The sequence below is a fragment of the Hydra vulgaris genome, chromosome 10, assembly GCF_038396675.1.
Source record: "Hydra vulgaris chromosome 10, alternate assembly HydraT2T_AEP".
Taxonomy (NCBI): Eukaryota; Metazoa; Cnidaria; class Hydrozoa; order Anthoathecata; family Hydridae; genus Hydra; species Hydra vulgaris.
In genome coordinates, this window is record NC_088929.1 from 12,568,813 (window position 1) to 12,587,765 (window position 18,953).

Below are 18,953 nucleotides of genomic sequence, written 5' to 3' on the forward strand. Positions count from 1 at the left end.
AAAATAAAGGAATTCAAGAGTATGTGTATATTAATATTTTCTAAGTGAAAACATTCGTATACAGAGAAATATAAAATATACTGAGATATAAGCACATTTATGTATATAAACTTATTTGTCAACAAATTACAGACAGTTTTCCATGTTAAATGCATGAAATATATATCTAATAAAGAATATACCCAATACAACACAAAAAAATATAGCAAACTTCCTAAAATCAGTACCAGTTCTACTGGCTAAAAAATTTTATTATTATTAACCCTTCTAATAATAATAAAAAATAACAATAAAATAAAAGTGACATGTTCTGCTAAGATTATTTTAAACTTGACTAACCACACTCTCCTCATTTGGGTTCAAATTATTTACTACTTGCCGAGCAGCATATCTAGCATTTTGTCAATTATTAATTTCATTTCGCCTAAGTCTCTTTCATTTTTGGGACAATTAACTTGCCTATGAACATTTCCATTTTCTTAACTAATATCTGCTTCTAGCCTAATATCATTTATTTATTCTTCACTTTTAATTGAAAGTAGTAACAAAAATCTTGAACGAATTTCGAAGATTGTGAATGTTCCTATATGATTTTTTTCTACTCTTAATAGCACACACAAATAAATTTTATATATAACAAACTGTCATTTAAAATAAATTATGCAATAATGACTTTAAAAAATATATCGCAGGCCTTGTTTTTCGCTGCGTAGATTTCGCTGCGTAGCGAAAATTAAAGAACGATTGTTAAAGAACAATAGTTACAAATAAAATCTAAGTTCTTATTTAAAAAATCATTTTTTATTATTTTTTTCAAATATGAACAAAATTTTATTTTGAAAAAAATATTTTTTTCATGAAACGTAAAATAATGTTTGCTTATTTTCTTATAATTTTACAGTTGGTTTTTGGTTACTATATTAACTGGTAATAAATTTTTTCTTATTTAATTTGTGAACTCTTTTAAATAATGTTTTTAACCAATAAAGAGTTTTTTTTTTGTTATTTATTAGTTACCGATAACATATTCGTGATCATAATTTATTTTCATAAATTAAACGAACGTCTTTACGTTATTGAATTAACAATAAACAAAATATCTTATTAATAAAATATTTACTTCAAAATAAATCGTGCATTTTTTAAACTATAATGACTAAAAATAATTTTTACATTTAAAAGGAATTTATATATTTGATTCCTTAAGATAAAACTTAAAACACTTTGTTTTTTTTTACTAATTTTTACAACAACAAAAAAAATTATTAAACAAACTGTTTTTTTAATAGAAAATCTATTAGTTTACAATTGCGCTTAAAAGCTTTTACTTACGACTTTATTTCTTCTGAATAAACGTCACGTTAACGACTTCAAAAGATAATTTAAATATTCTAAAAGTTTTTGCGTAGCACAAAACTGCTGAAGGCAATTGCCTTTTGGCAGGCAAAATGCGAGCTGCGTAACGCTTCTTAACAAGGCCTGAAATTACATAAGAGATGTTAAAAAAAAATCAACTTAGCAAATAATAATAAAAAAAGTTATTAAAAACATGCAATTCTAATAATAAACATACTGCTAACACAGAAAAATTTAAAAAAAAAAACATTATATGCCCTTTTTTGCAAACTTAAATATTATTTCTTCAAAAAAATTATTAGTAAATGTATTTAAAAAATTCACAAAACTTTACAATATTTTGTTCTTCTATACCACATAAATAATTATATATATTTCATGTTAGCTTTTACAAAATAATTTATGCTGGAACATCATGGAAAATATTTATACTCAAACCTCTTTTTATGCGGTCCTTAGCGTTACAACGTTAACTTTTAAATATTTTTAAATAAGAGTTAAATTGAATTTTGGTGTAGCAATGCAAAGAGTTTTTTTATGCGGTCCATATCTAACCGCATAAAAAAAATGTTTTTAATATTGTTTCGAAAACTATTTTTTTAGGTACTCCTGAAGTTTTATGTGATTTTTTCAAAAAGAGGTTTGAGTGTATAGCAAAATCATGTAGTAAACAGCACTAAAGACAAAAAATCAAATTGAGATAAAACAAATTGTATATATGGCAAAATAATTTGTCTTGGCTTTTAGTGAAAGATTAAAAGCAGTGATTTTTAATAATAAAATTACCCATTTATCATTTTTAACAAAAGACACCAACGTGAAGGTAAGCCAAATGTCTATCAACTCAAAGGATAACAAAAAAAAAACATCACACCAACAATACACAACAATAGCACACACCATAAGTTAATATAATATGCATATAACATAACTTAAGTAACATAACATTCATATATAACAGAACATAAGTAACAACATTACACAAAATGTTATTAAAATACATCATTATGTATTTTTAGATTAATTGATAATAAAGGCTTGAAAACACCTTGACCTAAAACAGTAACAGTTTGACACCAAACATGTAACCCAAGAACTTGTCAAGTAATCCTGTTATGAGTACATCACTTGGTTGGCAAGGTTGACAAATCTTGCTCTACACGTTTACCAAGTCATAGTACTTTGAAAACATGGAAACAACATAATATAAACATATGTACCAACTATAAACATAATAAATGTGTTTAAATATGTAAAGAAGGTTAAATATGTATAGAAGGTTAAATATATACCATATATACATATTTAAACACATTTATAAAACAATTATAACACATATAAACACATACACAAACAATAAAAAAAAAAATTTACATTATCATAAAAACACATTGATAAAATAACTACAAAGCACATATTACCACATACACATACTTATCAAAAAAACATATGCAAACAATAAATATGTGCATACAAAAATTTTAAAAATGATGTCAGAAAATTTAAAAAGGTTCAAAGTAAACAAATTATATATATATACAAACAATACTCTTTACCTTTTTTTTTTTTTCATAAGAACTGTAACCCTCATAACACAATTTAACCTTTACATACAATAACATGTGAAATGCCATGTCAGTGTTGGCACAAAATTTTAATTCATTTTTCTAAATATTCTAAAAAACAAAAAAAATAGTTATTAGCATCACAGAAACTTCAAAGTAGTAATGAGCAATTTTATGGAAATAGCATTAGTATAACTTTTTTGTTGCATAAAATATAATTAGGCCTCATCCATACCCCTAGTTTCCTTCTAAAAAATGAAAAATATGAGCTCAATAAAAACAAAACTGCTAAAAAAAAAATAAAGCTAAAACAAAAATTTAAACAAACAAAATATAAACGATTTAAAAAATTAATAGGAGTGATCCCTTTTTCCTTATATCTAATAAAAATGTTATATATAACTATTTTCTATACTTACTTCAATTATAATATTAACTTAAAAATTTTAAAGTTAAATACTATGACGACGCAATATTTGAATAACGTTTTTGTCTTGAGTAACCATATAGTCCAAAATAAAACAACTATAAGTATATAATATTAGTTTAAAATTTTCTCCATAAAAAAAAGTAACTAATTTAAAAAACTACAGGGTTCATCAGGGATAACTACATTTAACTTGTTATTTATTTGACAACGGGAGTTTACAGAATAAAAACAATTAAAAAATATGTGTATATTTTCAGCACTAAGTGATTGGCAATAATCAAATATTGGCACAAGTTCTAAATTTAACAGTATCCTGGTATTAACGGTTGTGATCAGGCAAGACTGTTGCAAATGGAAAATATTTTAATATTCTAAAAGAACTTTTTTTAAAACCACCTAACAGAAGTACACTCAAGCCAAAAAGCCCTATAGGGCTTATAGGATTTTGGAGCAAAAAAAAAAAAGACAAAACTTTGATAACTATAAACTCTTTTTAACTAATGTGCTTTAATTCTGAAAAGTTTTTTTGTTTGAAATTCTTATATAATCCTATAGGACTTTTTGACTAAGGTAAAGTTGTGTATCAATTTAAAATATGTTTTTTTGATAATTATTTATAAATGGTTAACAACAGCAAATAAATCCTTTTATGATTAATCTATGTAACTTGATTAAAATAAACGTCATTTTTTATAAAAGAAAGGGAACAAAATTACAAATTAAGAAACTTTAAAAGATGAAAATGTTATTGGGTAGCATCACAACCCATATTAAATTAAACAAAGAAGGGCTGAATTTTTGACCTATTTACAGAAACATACAGAAAATAATAAAAATACTTTTTAGGCAGAGAAATAATAAAATTATTTCTCTGCCTAAAAAGTACAGTAGTTCTCTACATTTTTATGGCAAGAAACGTACTTTTTTTAAATATTTTTCTTTATACTCTGATTTCTTTTTACTCTGAAGACTAATTAATATTCTTATAATTGATTTATAATAAGTGGAAGTTTACAGTTGTGGTTTGAGAAATAAGGTAAATGTTAGAGCTTTTTGCTTTTCTGCTGAACTATTTTCCTTCTAAAAATGATAAACGACTCACAGTGAGTCAAAATCCATAAAAAACGGCAAAAAACCCCCCATAAAAAAAGTATTGCTGGAAATTAATTAATTTAATTATAATGTTACTAAATACCACTAAAAGTCAATAATTAATTATTTTATTTTATTTATCGGAAAACTCGTTCAAAAAAATCTAGCTTTTGTGTCACTCTTTTAAGATTGACATGGGTAAAAACAGTTCAAAATTTAATTTGAAGTCATATGTTTAAGATGTTTGGCAACTACTAACAACATTTTTGACAATAAATTTTGTTTTTAGTTTTTCATTACTGAGATCTCAAAAATGTGTCATAAATTGATTTTTTTAAATTAGTTTAATTTTGAGTTTAGTTTAAAAACTAAACGATTCCACTAGATTCCATGGTAGTTTTAATATTTTCCCATTAATAGGTATATATGAAAGCAGAAAAAATAAAAATCATTTGCCCAAACTTGCCCCAATTAAAATAAGACCTTTCAAATACTTCGGTTTTTTTGTGTGTTTTTTTTCGTTTTTAATTAAAACTTGCCGTATAAAGTAGCGAATATTAGTTCATTGCTTTCATTCATTACACAAATTATACATTTAGTTGCTATTAGTAAAAAAACTCATGCTCATGCAGATGGTGCTAATTATCAAACCTCAAAAACCAATATATGCAACGTTTGATGGCATAGTGCATGTTTTAAAATTAAAACTTGTGTATAAAATAACTTAAAATAGTTCATTGCTTACATTCAACATGAAAAGAATACATTTAGTTCCTATAATTCAAGAGTTAGCAATTATTCATGATAACTTACTCGAGGCTCTTCTACGTGAGTTTTGTAGACTGGAGGGTCTATTCTATGAAAGTATTGAAAAACCTGAAATGATAAATCTAAAGAAAACTCTAATAATATTTAAATGTAAATTCCGATCAAAGTTGCGGAAGTATGCAAGAACCTTCTCTAGACTTTTAGAACACGAGCGAACTTGGTTGAACAAAGATATTACTGTTAACAAAAAAAATGTTGCATCAGGTTCAGGTAGAAAGTGCAAGAACTGGGAAGATTTAGGTGATAGAAGCAGAAGATCTAAGGTATTAATAAATAAATTAAATTCAACCCAGTTAAAAAAATAGTTTACAAGCTTAAATATTAAATATTATCTTGTTTAAGGTTGCCGAATTGGCTGAACATCCTGCTGAAGCATTAGCATTAGCTTCAATAAAAAAAGCCACTAGAGATCCTAGCAAAAAAGACTTCGTTGATCTTGTGAAAAGTGCTACAAACTCTGAAAAAGATAAAATCAAAAAGATAAATTTTCCGATAAAAATGAAAACCGAAGATGCCTTGAGCTTAAAAATTCAGTGTGACTTTTCTGATGAACAGTATCAAATTATTAGAAATTCATCGATAATACATAATGCAGATATTTATCCTTCACTTCATGAAATTAAGAATGAGAGACACAAATGTTAACCTGAGGGTTTAATTGTGACAGAAACATCTGCTTCAACTTCTCTACAGGGTATGTTTAATCATACTCTGACAAGGTTATTAACTTTTACGGAATGCCAAGATTCTATGAGAATGTTTGTTGAAATTGGGGGGTGGTTTAAAGGTCTACTTCATTTTAAAGGTGGCTTTGATGGTGCCTCCAGTCAAAGTGTCTATAAACAAAAATACACTGATACAAATATTGGTGAAGCCCAAGTTAATGAACAAAGTCTTTTCCAGACAGCTGTTGTTCCACTTAAATTAACCATCATGAACAAAAATGTATGGTTAAATAAATAGCCCTCTAGTACACATTACTGTAGACCCCTCCATCTCCAATATCAAAAAGAAACGGAAGAATTGATAAGAAATGTATATGAACTTTTAAAAGCAGAAATAAATAGACTAGTCAAGTTTGAAGTAAAGTTAGAAGTAGAGGAAGGCAAACCGGATACGACTATCACATTTAAGTTCAAACTAGATTTAACCATGTTTGATGGTAAAGTGATTAATGCCCTCACTAACACTCTGTCCTCGCAATCATGTAATGTTTGCGGAGCTAAGCCCAGTAAACTTAATAACCCAGCATTAATCAGATCTAAACCAATCAATGAAAAAGCTTTATCTTTGGGTCTTTCTACTCTGCATTGCTGGCTCAGATGTTTTGAATATATTTTACATTTAGGATATACAGTATCGGACAAAACATGGTGGACAAACTCAAATTTAGAACAAAAGTTGATCATAAACTAAAAAAACTAGTAAAACAATTGAACATATTATTTTTTATATAGTTTATTATGTTGTTAGCAAAATTAAAAACTTTTGAATCATACTAAAAATCACTAAAAAAGTTTTATAACACATTTTCCCTAACAAACTACATTTTTCTTTGGACAAAACAAGGTGGACATTCAAAAAATCGACTGAAAATTCAAATAATTTTAAAACTTAACTTATTATTTTTCAAAAAACTTCAAAAAATTAACTTAATATTTGGTTAGACCTCCTCGACTTTTAATTACTGCTTTCATTCTTTGAGGCATAGACTCAATTAATGAGTCAACAATTCTCATATCAATCTCTCGCCAGGCCTTCTCGACTTGTTCAAATAATTCCTCACTGGTCTTCACATTTGTACGCTCAATCTTTTTGCCAATTATTTCCTAGATATTTTTTATGAGATTCAGTCTGGGCTTTGTGCAGGTCACTTCATTATGGGGATATTCTTGTCCTTAAACCATTGTTTTACAATGTTAAAAAAAATCCATTTTAGAGGCATCTCCTATTCAGCATGTGAAAACATTATCTTCCATTATATCTTTGTAGACAAAACGGTCCACAATACCATTAATTTTGTGAATAGAACTAGTTCCTAGTGATGAGAAACATCCACAAACCATAGCAGACGTTCCATGCTTAACACTCTTCTTGGTATATTTAGTATTGAATCTGGTGTTCTTTGGTCTCCTGACTCGCTTCTGACCGTCGCTTCCAAAAAGGTTATATTTTGATTCATCACTAAAAAGTTTGTTTTTCCACTGGTCTGCAGTCCAATTTTGGTGTGCTTTGGCAAACGCAAGTCTTAGCTTTCTATTTTTAAAAGAAGTTAGTGGTTTCTTGTCAGGCATTCGAGAAAACAACTTTGCTTCGTTAACTCTTTGTCGCACAATGCGATTAGAGATTTGTAGTTCAAGTTTTTCAGTTAATTTTGTGGATGACAAAAATGGATCTTTTTAAAGCTTTTTAACAATTATTCGATCTAGTCTTTGTGATGTTTTTCTTAGAGGTCCGCCCCGATGGTTTGTTTTATAGCTTCGTCCGCCCCGATGGTTTGTTTTATAGCAAGATCCAAATGATTTGACAGTTTTGTTTACAGTCAATTAAGGTATATTATATTTTCTACAAATTTCAGCTTGACGTTTTCCACTTTTCAAATCTTTAATAATATTTTCAGGTAAAATACTTCCTAATTTGTCGTAAGCCATTTTAAGTTGCAATATACGCCATATATCACGAGTTAAATCTATTTTTAGTTAAATTGAAAAAATAATTGGTCAGATGTTCCAAAATCTATTTTATTATTTTAGAGTAATGTTATGATAAAAGTGAAAACAAAAGAATATGGTAAATTGAATAAAGACAATAAAATCTTATAAATAAAGCGTCGTTTTGATTTGTCCACCTTGTTTTGTCCAAGGAAAAATGTAGTTTGTTGAGAAAAATGTGTTATAATTTTTTTTTTTTGATTCTTAGTATAACTCAAACATATTAAATTTTGTTGAGAACATAATAAACTATTTAAAAAATAATATGTTTAATTGTTTTACTAGTTTTTTTTAGTTATTGATCAACTTTTGTTCTAAATTTAAGTTTGTCCACCATGTTTTGTCCGATACTGTAAATTAGACATTAAAAAATACTTTGCCAAATCCCCTGCTGAAAAAGCATTAGTAAAAAGTAAAAAAACGAACATTCAACTGAGGTTTAGAGAAGAGCTAAGTCTTATAGTTGATATGCCCAAACAGAGTTTTGGCAACACTAACGATGGAAACACTGCCAGAAGAGCATTTGAAAATGCTGAAACTTTCGCTGATATAACGGAAGAGGCAGTAGATGTAATTATTAGATTGAGGACAATCCTAATAGCAGTATGCTCCTGTTATGAGTTGAACTCTGAAAGTTTTGGCCAGTATTGCTATGAAACTACAGCTCTTATACTCAAAAACTATTGCTTGTATGTGATTCCCCCAACTGTTCATAAACTCTTGGAACATGGTGTGCAGATATCTGAGGCATTAGAACTGCCAATTGGTTACTTCTCTGAAGAGTCACAAGAGGCTCTAAATGAAGAAATTCGCAAAGCTAGATTAAACCATACAGCCAAGATATCTAGAAAGAATGTTATGAAAAACCAGTACCAATACTTGTTGATTAGAAGTGATCCTGTAATATCAAACACTTGTTTTAAAAAATACAAGGTTGAAAATGGAAATACACTTACCCCTGAAGTTTTATCTTTGTTAATGCTGTAATAATGAAATAAAGCCTTTTTATTAGTATTAGGTTTTCTTTTTTTGTTTTCTTGAAAGAAAAATTAGATAAGATGAATATTTATTTTGTTTTTAATATAATTTAATATTATATAATATTAAAATATTTTTCGAACCAGTTTTTATTTTTAATTAATAAATGTTTTGGTTTGAGGAATTTAATTTTTTTAAATTAAGTCAGTCATTGTGCGCGTAAAAGTCTCTAACGCGTATACGCGTAAGTAGTACGAAGCTTAGCCACAAGAAATATTTAGATTAAAAAATATGTGGTATTCTTTTATATGGTATTTTAATTCAAGGAATTCGATTTTTTTATTTAGGTTATATTTTACGCGCGTAAAAGACAGTTATACGCGTATGCGCGCGCCTAACGCGTCATAGGTACGCGTAAAAATTATTTTTAATGGAAAATTTAAATTTTTTGACCCAAAATACGATAATATTGATGTATCACATAATTGTATATGATAGTTATATAATTTTTGCCGTTTTTTCACCTTTCTGACTCGCTGTGCGATTGTGGCAAGCGTCAGACGATAAAAAAAAAATCTGCCAAAATTAAAATAATTTTATGTTTGCAAAAGTCATGCATGATCAAAACATTTTATATCAGATATTCGCAAACTTGAAATTGTTGATAACTCATGATTATTTTCACACAAAAAAAAAATGTCTTTTTTTTGTAGGAAAAAAAAAATTATATTGCATTTTTAACGTTTCATTTTTACTCTTTTTTTTTTCAGGGTACCCAGGGTATGTTATGTGTAATACAATTCATTTGACATTTTTAAATAAAACTGTTTTTTTTACTTATTGCACGATATTAAAAACACATCAGTTCATTAAATGCTGAAGCAAATTTGTATATTAAAACAACAGTTTTTATCATGAAATATCTAATAAAATTATTTTAAACGTAGTATGCTCAAAAAACACATCTTGAAAATTACTTTTTTTTAACCATGAGCGAGATCTCGTCTCGTTCTCGTTTCTCGTGAGAAATGGGACTTCTCGCGAGAAACGAGAAATAGAAAATTCTCGCGAGAAGTAGAACGAGACTTAAATATTATATTATTTTCCAAATTAAAAATTATTATAATTTACAAAATGCTTAATAACTTGTTTTTTTAATTAATTAATATTTTGACTCCGTCATTTTAATAAATCTAATTAAAAATTTAATTTGTTTTTGACAAAAACAAATTAAATTTTTAATTAGATTTTTAATTAGATTTTTTAATTAGATTTTTTTTTTAAATCTAATTAAAAAATTTTAATTAGATTTTAAATATTTTTATTAGATTTTAAATACAAAAACTTTTTGTATAAAGTGGTGCACTTTTGACTTAATTTCATTAGTTTACCAGTGGAATTCAACTTGACACAAATTGTTCATATTGAAAAGAAATATTCTTGCCTCATTTCAACGATCAAAAATGTCACCAAGAAAAAACAAAATCTGGAGATATTTTCAAAAAACAAGTGACGGTGCTGAATGCAAGGCGTGCAAAAAGTCTTTGAAAACAAAATATGGAAACACAAGCGGACTTCATCGCAACCTCGAAAAAAAACACAGCCAAGATTACGTTGAGTAATCAGTGCATCACAGTGAAAATCAATCGAGGGAGCAGTAGAAATTTCGGCACCACTTAAAGAAGCTACGGAAACGTGGTCGGCTGAGTCTATTCCAACAATTAACACTGTTGCCGATTCTCTTTATTTAATCCATGATAAAATTGATCAATTTATTGAGACGGATGGAAAAAATGGCTACGGTGTCTTGTATGCAAAAAACTTGAAAAGCTGCATTAAGAAAAGATTTCCTCTTTGTCACACTGGAAACTTATTGAGTGCTGCAGCAAACTACTTAAATCCTGCTTTAAAGGGACTTCACTTGAAGTTCTTCAAAAAATTTCAACCAACAAAAGAATGGTTAGCCTCACAGGTTAAGGATAATGTTGAGTGCCAACCTGTTGCCAGAGTCCTTTTAGCAGATTTGTCTCCTAATTTAAAACTGAAGCGCAAGTTAAACGTCAGACTTGAAACACAAGAGCCAACATCTGAACTGAATCCTATTTTGAGCGAAATGTGCCAGTATGAATATCTCCCTGATGCCAAAAAAGACTTTCCGATTCTTGATTGGTGGAAATTGCATTCAAATACATTGCCAGAACTCTCTTCATTAGCTAGACAAATTTTAGCTATTCCAGCAAGTTCAACTAAATCAGAGAGAGTTTTTAGCTCAGGTGGAAATGTCGTCCGATCATCTAGACACAATTTATACCCAGAAAAAGTTGAACAAATCATTTTAATCAGAGAAAACATTGTCTTGTTGGAAAAGTTTGGCAAAAAAATTCTGAATTATTATTTGAAAAAGTTGTTTACATTTGACAAATGTCATTTGTGTCTATTTGTCAAAACCATGTTTACATTTTTTTTTTACTTGGATTTTAATAAATTTTTTTCAAAAATTGTTAAATTTCTCGTCTCGTCTCGTTCTCGGTCTCATGAGAAGTACTAACTTCTCGTCTCGGTCTCGTCTCGGTTTGAAAAAACCTAGTCTCGCTCATGGTTACTTTTTTTCAAAAGCATAAAAAAATGTAATAGCATTTTTTACGAATCTATTGTTAGAAAGATAGTTTATTATTTTTTTCGAGAAATGAAAATTTTGATTTGAATTTATTTATTAAAAAGTACAATTGAGCTTTACTCGATTTGGACCTCTATATGTAGTGTTTGCATCTCAGACACAGAACCTTAGGGATCCAAATTAAGTTAAGGTTTTTTTTATCAAAGTAAATAAAAACCAATCTTTTTATTTTTTCTAGAAAAAGAAATAAATTAGCTTTCTAAAGAAATATAAAAGACGTACATAAATTTTTATTTAACTAAGAAATTAACCCATTCGAAACCAATATATCTTTATATTTCAGTATTATTACTAAAGTATTTATTCAGCATTTTTTTTGAAAAATATATTTTTCATAAAAAATAAAGCCTAAAGCCAAGTCCTACCGAGCCCCCACTCTCCACATTGACGTGCCGAAAATTTTTCTATGTTTAAGAAGAGGGGGAAGCGGAAAAAGGTACAAATTCATTTATTTATTTATCTTCTTTAAATGGAGAAGATTCAATACGTAAAATATAATTACGATTATTGGAGAGGCTTCCGGAAAAGCGGTCTTTTTTTTTATAACAAAAAGATAAAAATTTTGAAGATAGAAAATCCATAAAACTATAGGTAAAAAAAATAATAAAAATAAGAGAAAGTAAAGAAAAGAAACAAAAAATTAAAAAAATCAAAGTAGGCGTTTACTTAATATATTAATAGTATGTAATAATACTTGATAAATAACCTTGAAATTTATTTTCAGCATATATAGAATTGATCGATAACTTTTCGTTTGTTTGTTATTTTACTTGACTAAATTTCTAAAGCTTCATTTACTTATCTTTATTTATTTATTGTGAGTCAAAGCCATAAATTGTGTTTCATACCAGCTTTTCAAATCTGTTTTTTCTGATAATGGGAAGCATTACAAACATAAATAAAAAATATTCATATTGAATTTCAGTATTTTTATCTTTTAGTATTGTTTCAATTCGGTTTTATCAAATGTATAACACCCTGTCAGTACAATTTTTGTAAAACGTAATAATCTTGCAATATCAGTATAATAAAAAACTGCTGTTCTGACATATAATTTAGTACAGTTTAAGTAAAACTCCAGTATTGTGGAAATTTGCAACTGTACCAAATTATTCAAGTTTTGAAAGTGTAACTTTTATCTTTACCGTTAATTTAGCCTTATTTGTAACAAATTTTCAATAATGTGGTTTTCAATTATCTCTAATAAGATAATATTAAACCAAAATGACCTTAATGAATAAAATTGTATATTATTTTTTTCATTATAAAAACAATTACTTTACGATTTACTTTTTAAAAATTTACTTTTTAAATGCACAGTTATGAACATATGTAGGGGACAGTGGGGAAAAGTGGGACACATAAATTTTGTTATAGGGTAGTTGCAATATCTTTTTCATTTGATGTATTAACTGAACCAAACAAGTCCTTACGAATAAATGTTCTTTTTAGGCACCGATTCAATACCCTTAGGTTTCCAGCCAATTATAACTAAGTATATAAAATTTTACTTTTAGAGAAACAGTGCCATGGGGTAAAGTGGGACAAGTGTGAGTCGAAGTAGGACAAATAAATTTAAAACAACATTTTAACTCAAATTACTAAATAGAAACTGATAAAACCATAAAATCTTCTAATCGACATAAAAATGTTCTAGAGCTTTCACCAATCGAAATAATCAATTGGCGGCGGGAAGAAGCGGGGCACAAAAATTTTTATTTTTTCTGTCCCACTTCACCTTAATATACACACTTTTTTAAGGTACATTTCAAAATTAGGGCTTCTAGCGCACGCAGGAAAACAAAGCAATTTCTGCTAAATAGAAGGGAAGAAATTTAATTGTTTACATTAAATAACAGTATTTATGCATCACTCCTAATTAAAAATTTTCTGGCTGTCCCACTTCTCCCGCGTCCCACTTCTTCCCCTCTACCCTATGAGAATTGAAAGTTCCAGTTCATTATTGATTTAAACGAACTATTGATCTATATTTAAAGTAATAGAACTTTGGTTTAGGGAAGCACAACACTAAATTAAAAATAAAGTTTTTTAACTTCCAAAATGATATTGCTTTTATACGTTGATTACGCAAAAAAAATATTTCAAGTAAAAAAAGCAAGAACCCATAATGGCGAAAAAAATACTTAAAAAATATCTTTTTAGACTAAATTTCAAAATAATGTATTTTGAGTTAGTTGGAATCACAGCAAAGGGTGATGAGAGAACAGCCTCTTTCCATGTCGCCGTAAAACTAAATAATAATACTTTGTATAAAACCTATTACTTAAGAAAGAAAAACTTTGTTTAAAGCCTACTAATTTTGTTGCAAATTAAAAAGAAAGATTTGTTCCGAACGTTTCCTTTTCGTCGAAAAAAACAATATAAATTTATTATTTATTTGTTAAATAAAAAATTCCATGAAATAAATATTTTTTTCTATTTTAAAATTTAAGATTAAAAACCAAATATGTTTTGAAACGAAACTCTTTCGCACCGCAACTTGGCTAAATAGTTCTTAACGGAAATAAACTTACGAAACGCGGCATAATAAATATATTTAATTACGTTTTATGAATCAATTATGTATAATTAACTATGTAATTGAAATACTAATTTTTTTATACGACATTGGTAAGTTTTAGTTTTAAACTTTTATAAGAAAATCAAGACTTTCATAAAATATACTTTTTAGAATGTCATTTAATGAATAGGAATTAAATAATGAAGATAACTTGAACAACGTTAACGTACGAATGCAAGTGCGTAATCGGAAATAATGCCTTTGTTGAAATCAAAAAAAGACCTAATTTAAGTGATGAATGCTAAAACTTAATTATGTAATAAAATGCCTAAAAAAAGCTCCCACTTGTTTTCAAATAGAATAATTTTATGTTTAGTCAATTTCAATTTTTTACACTTTTGAGGTTCTCTGTTATATGCGCTTTCGCTTTTATTACCTCAATAACAACAAGTAAATTTAAAAAAATTTTAAAGACATCTTTTTCAATGATTTTTTCTAAAATGTTTTCCTTTATATATATATAAAAAAAGTCAGGTTGGCAAGGGCATTTATTGCCCCTTGTGTCGTTGGCCCTGAAAAAGTTTTATATTTTAACATCCTACGTTATTCGGACTATACAACTGCTTAAAGTTTTAAAGCTCTAGCTATTTTGGAGAGCAGTAAAAATTTAGTTGCAAGATTTTTTCAACAAAAAGGCGGGCACGTACAATACAACCCTTCCCCGGGTCTTCGCCTCAACAATTTTAACATAGAAGCTCACCAGGACTATACAAGCGCTGAAAGTTTCAGAGATGTAGCTATTCTGAAAGGTAATGATAAATTAATTGCAAGATTCAGTAAGAAATGACAACGGCCAATCAACACTTAAAGTTCAATTAAACTTTGTAATGAAACGAAATATTTTACTAAGTTTTTATATATGAGAATATGCTAAGCCAAAGGCAATAAACATGTATATATATATATATATATATATATATATATATATATATATATATATATATATATATATATATATATATATATATATATATATATATATATATATATATATATATATATATATATATATAGAACCCTTAGATGTTGTCCGAAAGTTTTTTCCATATTTTGTTGACAAAAAGTAAAAATTAAAATGCAAGACCGGAATTTTTTTTTTTTAATAATGATAGACTGCCTGCCCCAACCAAACCCTCAGTCGATGTAGCAGCACTCCCTTGCGGGTCAGGCTATTTGTCAGTCGATGTAGCAGCACTCCCTTGCGAGTCAGGCTAATTGTCAGTCGATGTAGCAGCACTCCCTTGCGAGTCAGGCTATTTGTCAGTCGATGTAGCAGCAATCTCTTCCGAGTCAGGCTATAAGATAGTCGATGTAGCAACACTCCGCGCATGATTTACAGTAAAAAAAATAAAAATAAAAACATTTTATTAAAAAAAATAAAAATAAAAACATTTTATTAAAAAAAATAAAAATAAAAACATTGTTTATATTGTTGAAAACATTCCGGTCAATTAAATTTGCGTTTTTGTGGTTTTTTTATATAACAATTAATTTGTAATTAAATTAATGGTTTTGACTTTCGTCCAACACGAAAATGTTGGACGAAAGTCAAAAGTAATTAAAAGTGACGTATGTGTTGGCGTAAGAATCACTTTTTTCCTTCCGCTCTTCCCAAAGCCAACAAACTATAGATCTATATATATATATATATATATATATATATATATATATATATATATATATATATATATATATATATATATATATATATATATATATATATATATATATATATATATATATATATATATATATATATATATATATATAAATTATGTTAGTGTATTCTACAAACAGAGTGCTCAATGTTCTTAAAGAACAGAGCAATAATTAATTAGTAAAAACATTTATCTAATTTTTTCTTTCTTCTACACAGTCTAAGCATTAAAAAATTTTCAAATTATAGAAAAAGTTAGTTCACAGGAAGTTGGGAATTGTTATAATTAATTATGTAATAACTGTAGTATTTTGCAACCAGAAAGTTGCATTAACTACATTAGATAATTAAAAATTCATGAACAGAATTCTTTAGAATTCAGATAAATTTGGACTGGTCATTTGTTTTTATAGTTTTTTAAAAGGAACTTATTAAAATGTCTGTATTTAGAAATTAGTTCTGATTTTTTATTCAGAAAATTTTCTTAGTCTAAATGAGTAATAATTTCAGATTTTTTTTGTAAACATAGTATACATTTTTTGGAAATGTTATTATAGGCAGGCGCAGTTTATAGGATAGACCAGTTTATTTTAAAATTAATGTTTTTTTCTTATAATTGCCAAATATATTTAAACAGCATAGTCTCTTTTGAGTATTTTTTATGTTTAAAAGATTGTTTGTGGTTGGCATAACGTTTTTAACATTTGTCCTCTGTTAAGCCAATATATTGTTTATCAGGGTTGTTTTGCGAGGAAACAATGCATTTGTAAATAATATTTTTTGATAAGCATTTGCCATTCATAGGGTAGTCAAAGTTTTGCTTGCAGTTACAATTTTCAGTATTTTTTTCTTTGAGAAATTCATTTTTTTTAATCAATGCAAAATTATGGCCTTTTATAATTCTTTCAATACTTTTTGTACAGCTATAGCTTACTTTAATAGTGTTTCTGTTAAAAATTTTGTGCAATTTATTAGAGGGAGGGAAATGTTTGTCCACTAATTTTAAAAACGCTTTTCCAATGTTTGTTGAAACATTTTTGCTGTACGGAGGGTTGAACCAAATTATATTTCTATTACTATTTCGCTTTTTTGCTATTTTTGTTTCCATTTTAGCTCGAAATTTTTAAATCCGCTTTTTTTAAAAGCATCTTCATACATGTGTTTGGAAGAGTTCAAACGGCTAATCAGCAATAATTGAGCAGCCGTGGCGCAGCGGTAGCGCACTTGCCTCAGAAACAAAGTTTTGCGACATCGTTTAGGAAGGAGGCGTGAACTTCCAATTAAATGCATCTCCGCAGTGCTCTGTGATAAGACCGTAAGGACCTCTTGGGGCACCTAAATAAAATAAAAAAATAATAATAATTTGAATTCTTTCAGAGAACAATTATCACTTATAGATTGGGGTTATAATAACTTCAGTGATAATATTAACATAATCTAAGACAATTTTTTCAAAACTTTTTACCAAGTGTATGATTCCAATTTTCGTTTAATTGAGATTGTTTTAAACGATAAAGATATGTCATTTCCTTGGATTATTAAAGGTCTCAGAAAATCGTCAAAAATTAAGTAGAAGCTATACATTAAATACCTAAAATCGAAATCAGAAAAACGTAAACAAAATTATAAAACTTATAAAAACTTATTTAAATAGCTTCTCAAAAATGCAAAAAAAAATTACAATTCTAACTTGCCTAATAAATATAAGCACAACTCAAAACACGTCTAGCAAATCATGAAGGAGGTATCTGGAAAACTTAAACCTAATAAAAATTTACTCCCAAATTTTATACAAATTGACAACAAATTAATAAATGACTCTAATGATATTGCATTTGAATTGAACAAGTTTTTCACCACTATTGGAGCAAAATTAAGAAATAGTATTTCATTCATTAAAGATTAATCTGTTGATGAGTTCGAAACACCAATAAACTCTAATCTAAATCTTACTGATGATATTAACACAAAGATTGTGATTGATTCCTACGATGTTATAAAAGATATTCTTTATAAAATCTTCGGAGCATCCATTGCACAAGGGTCTTTTCCAGAGAAACTAAAAATAGCAAAAGTAACTCCAATCTTTAAGACAGGGGATCGTAAAAATATAACAAATTATTGTTGAAAATAAAATTCGATACGAAAATCAATTTGGTTTTAAAAAAAACAATTCAACCGAGCATGCCATTCTTCAACTTACGCGCACTATAACTGACTGTTTTACACTAGGAGTGGTTGTTTATTGATTTGTCTAAAGCATTTGATACTGTCAATCGTCCAGTTAAAAAAATTAATATGATATGGTATTAAAGATAAAACCCTATTATGGTTTGAAAGTTATCTTACTAACCGTAAACAGCTTGTTTACAAAAATGACTCTATATTTCATCTGTTAATAAATATAACATGTGGTTTTCCACAAGGATCCCTACTTAGTCCACTACTTTTTTTAATATACATAAATGGTCTTCATAAATCATCAAATTTAACAACAATAAATTTTGCAGATGACACAAATTTGTTTTTGTCTCATTAAGATATTAATATGCTTTTTACTAATATGACAAATGATTTAAAAAAACTTTTTGTTTGGTTTTAAGAAAACAAATTGTCTCTAAATATAGAAAAAACTAAATGGACATTTTTTTATCCACCTTCAAAAGATAGAAACTGCCTCATATCATGCCACACCTTTTAATTGATAATATAATTATAAAAAGAGAAAAAGTTAGTAAGCTCGTCAGAGTATATATTGATGAAAATTTATCTTGGAGAAATCATAAATGTTAATACCTCCAATAAAACTGCTAAATGCATTGGAATTCTCTATAAAGCAAGAAATATATTAAGTAAACACTAGTTAACACAATTATATTATTCATTTATACATTGCAATATGAACTACGCTAATATTATATGGATAAGCATTCATAGAGCAAAACTAAAATCTCTTTACCTTCATCAGAAACATGCAGCTCGCGCAATAAATTTTAAAAATCGGTTTTTTCATACGAAACAACTTTTTAAAGAAATGAATGTTTTAAATGCATATCAACTAAATATCTTTAATATTTT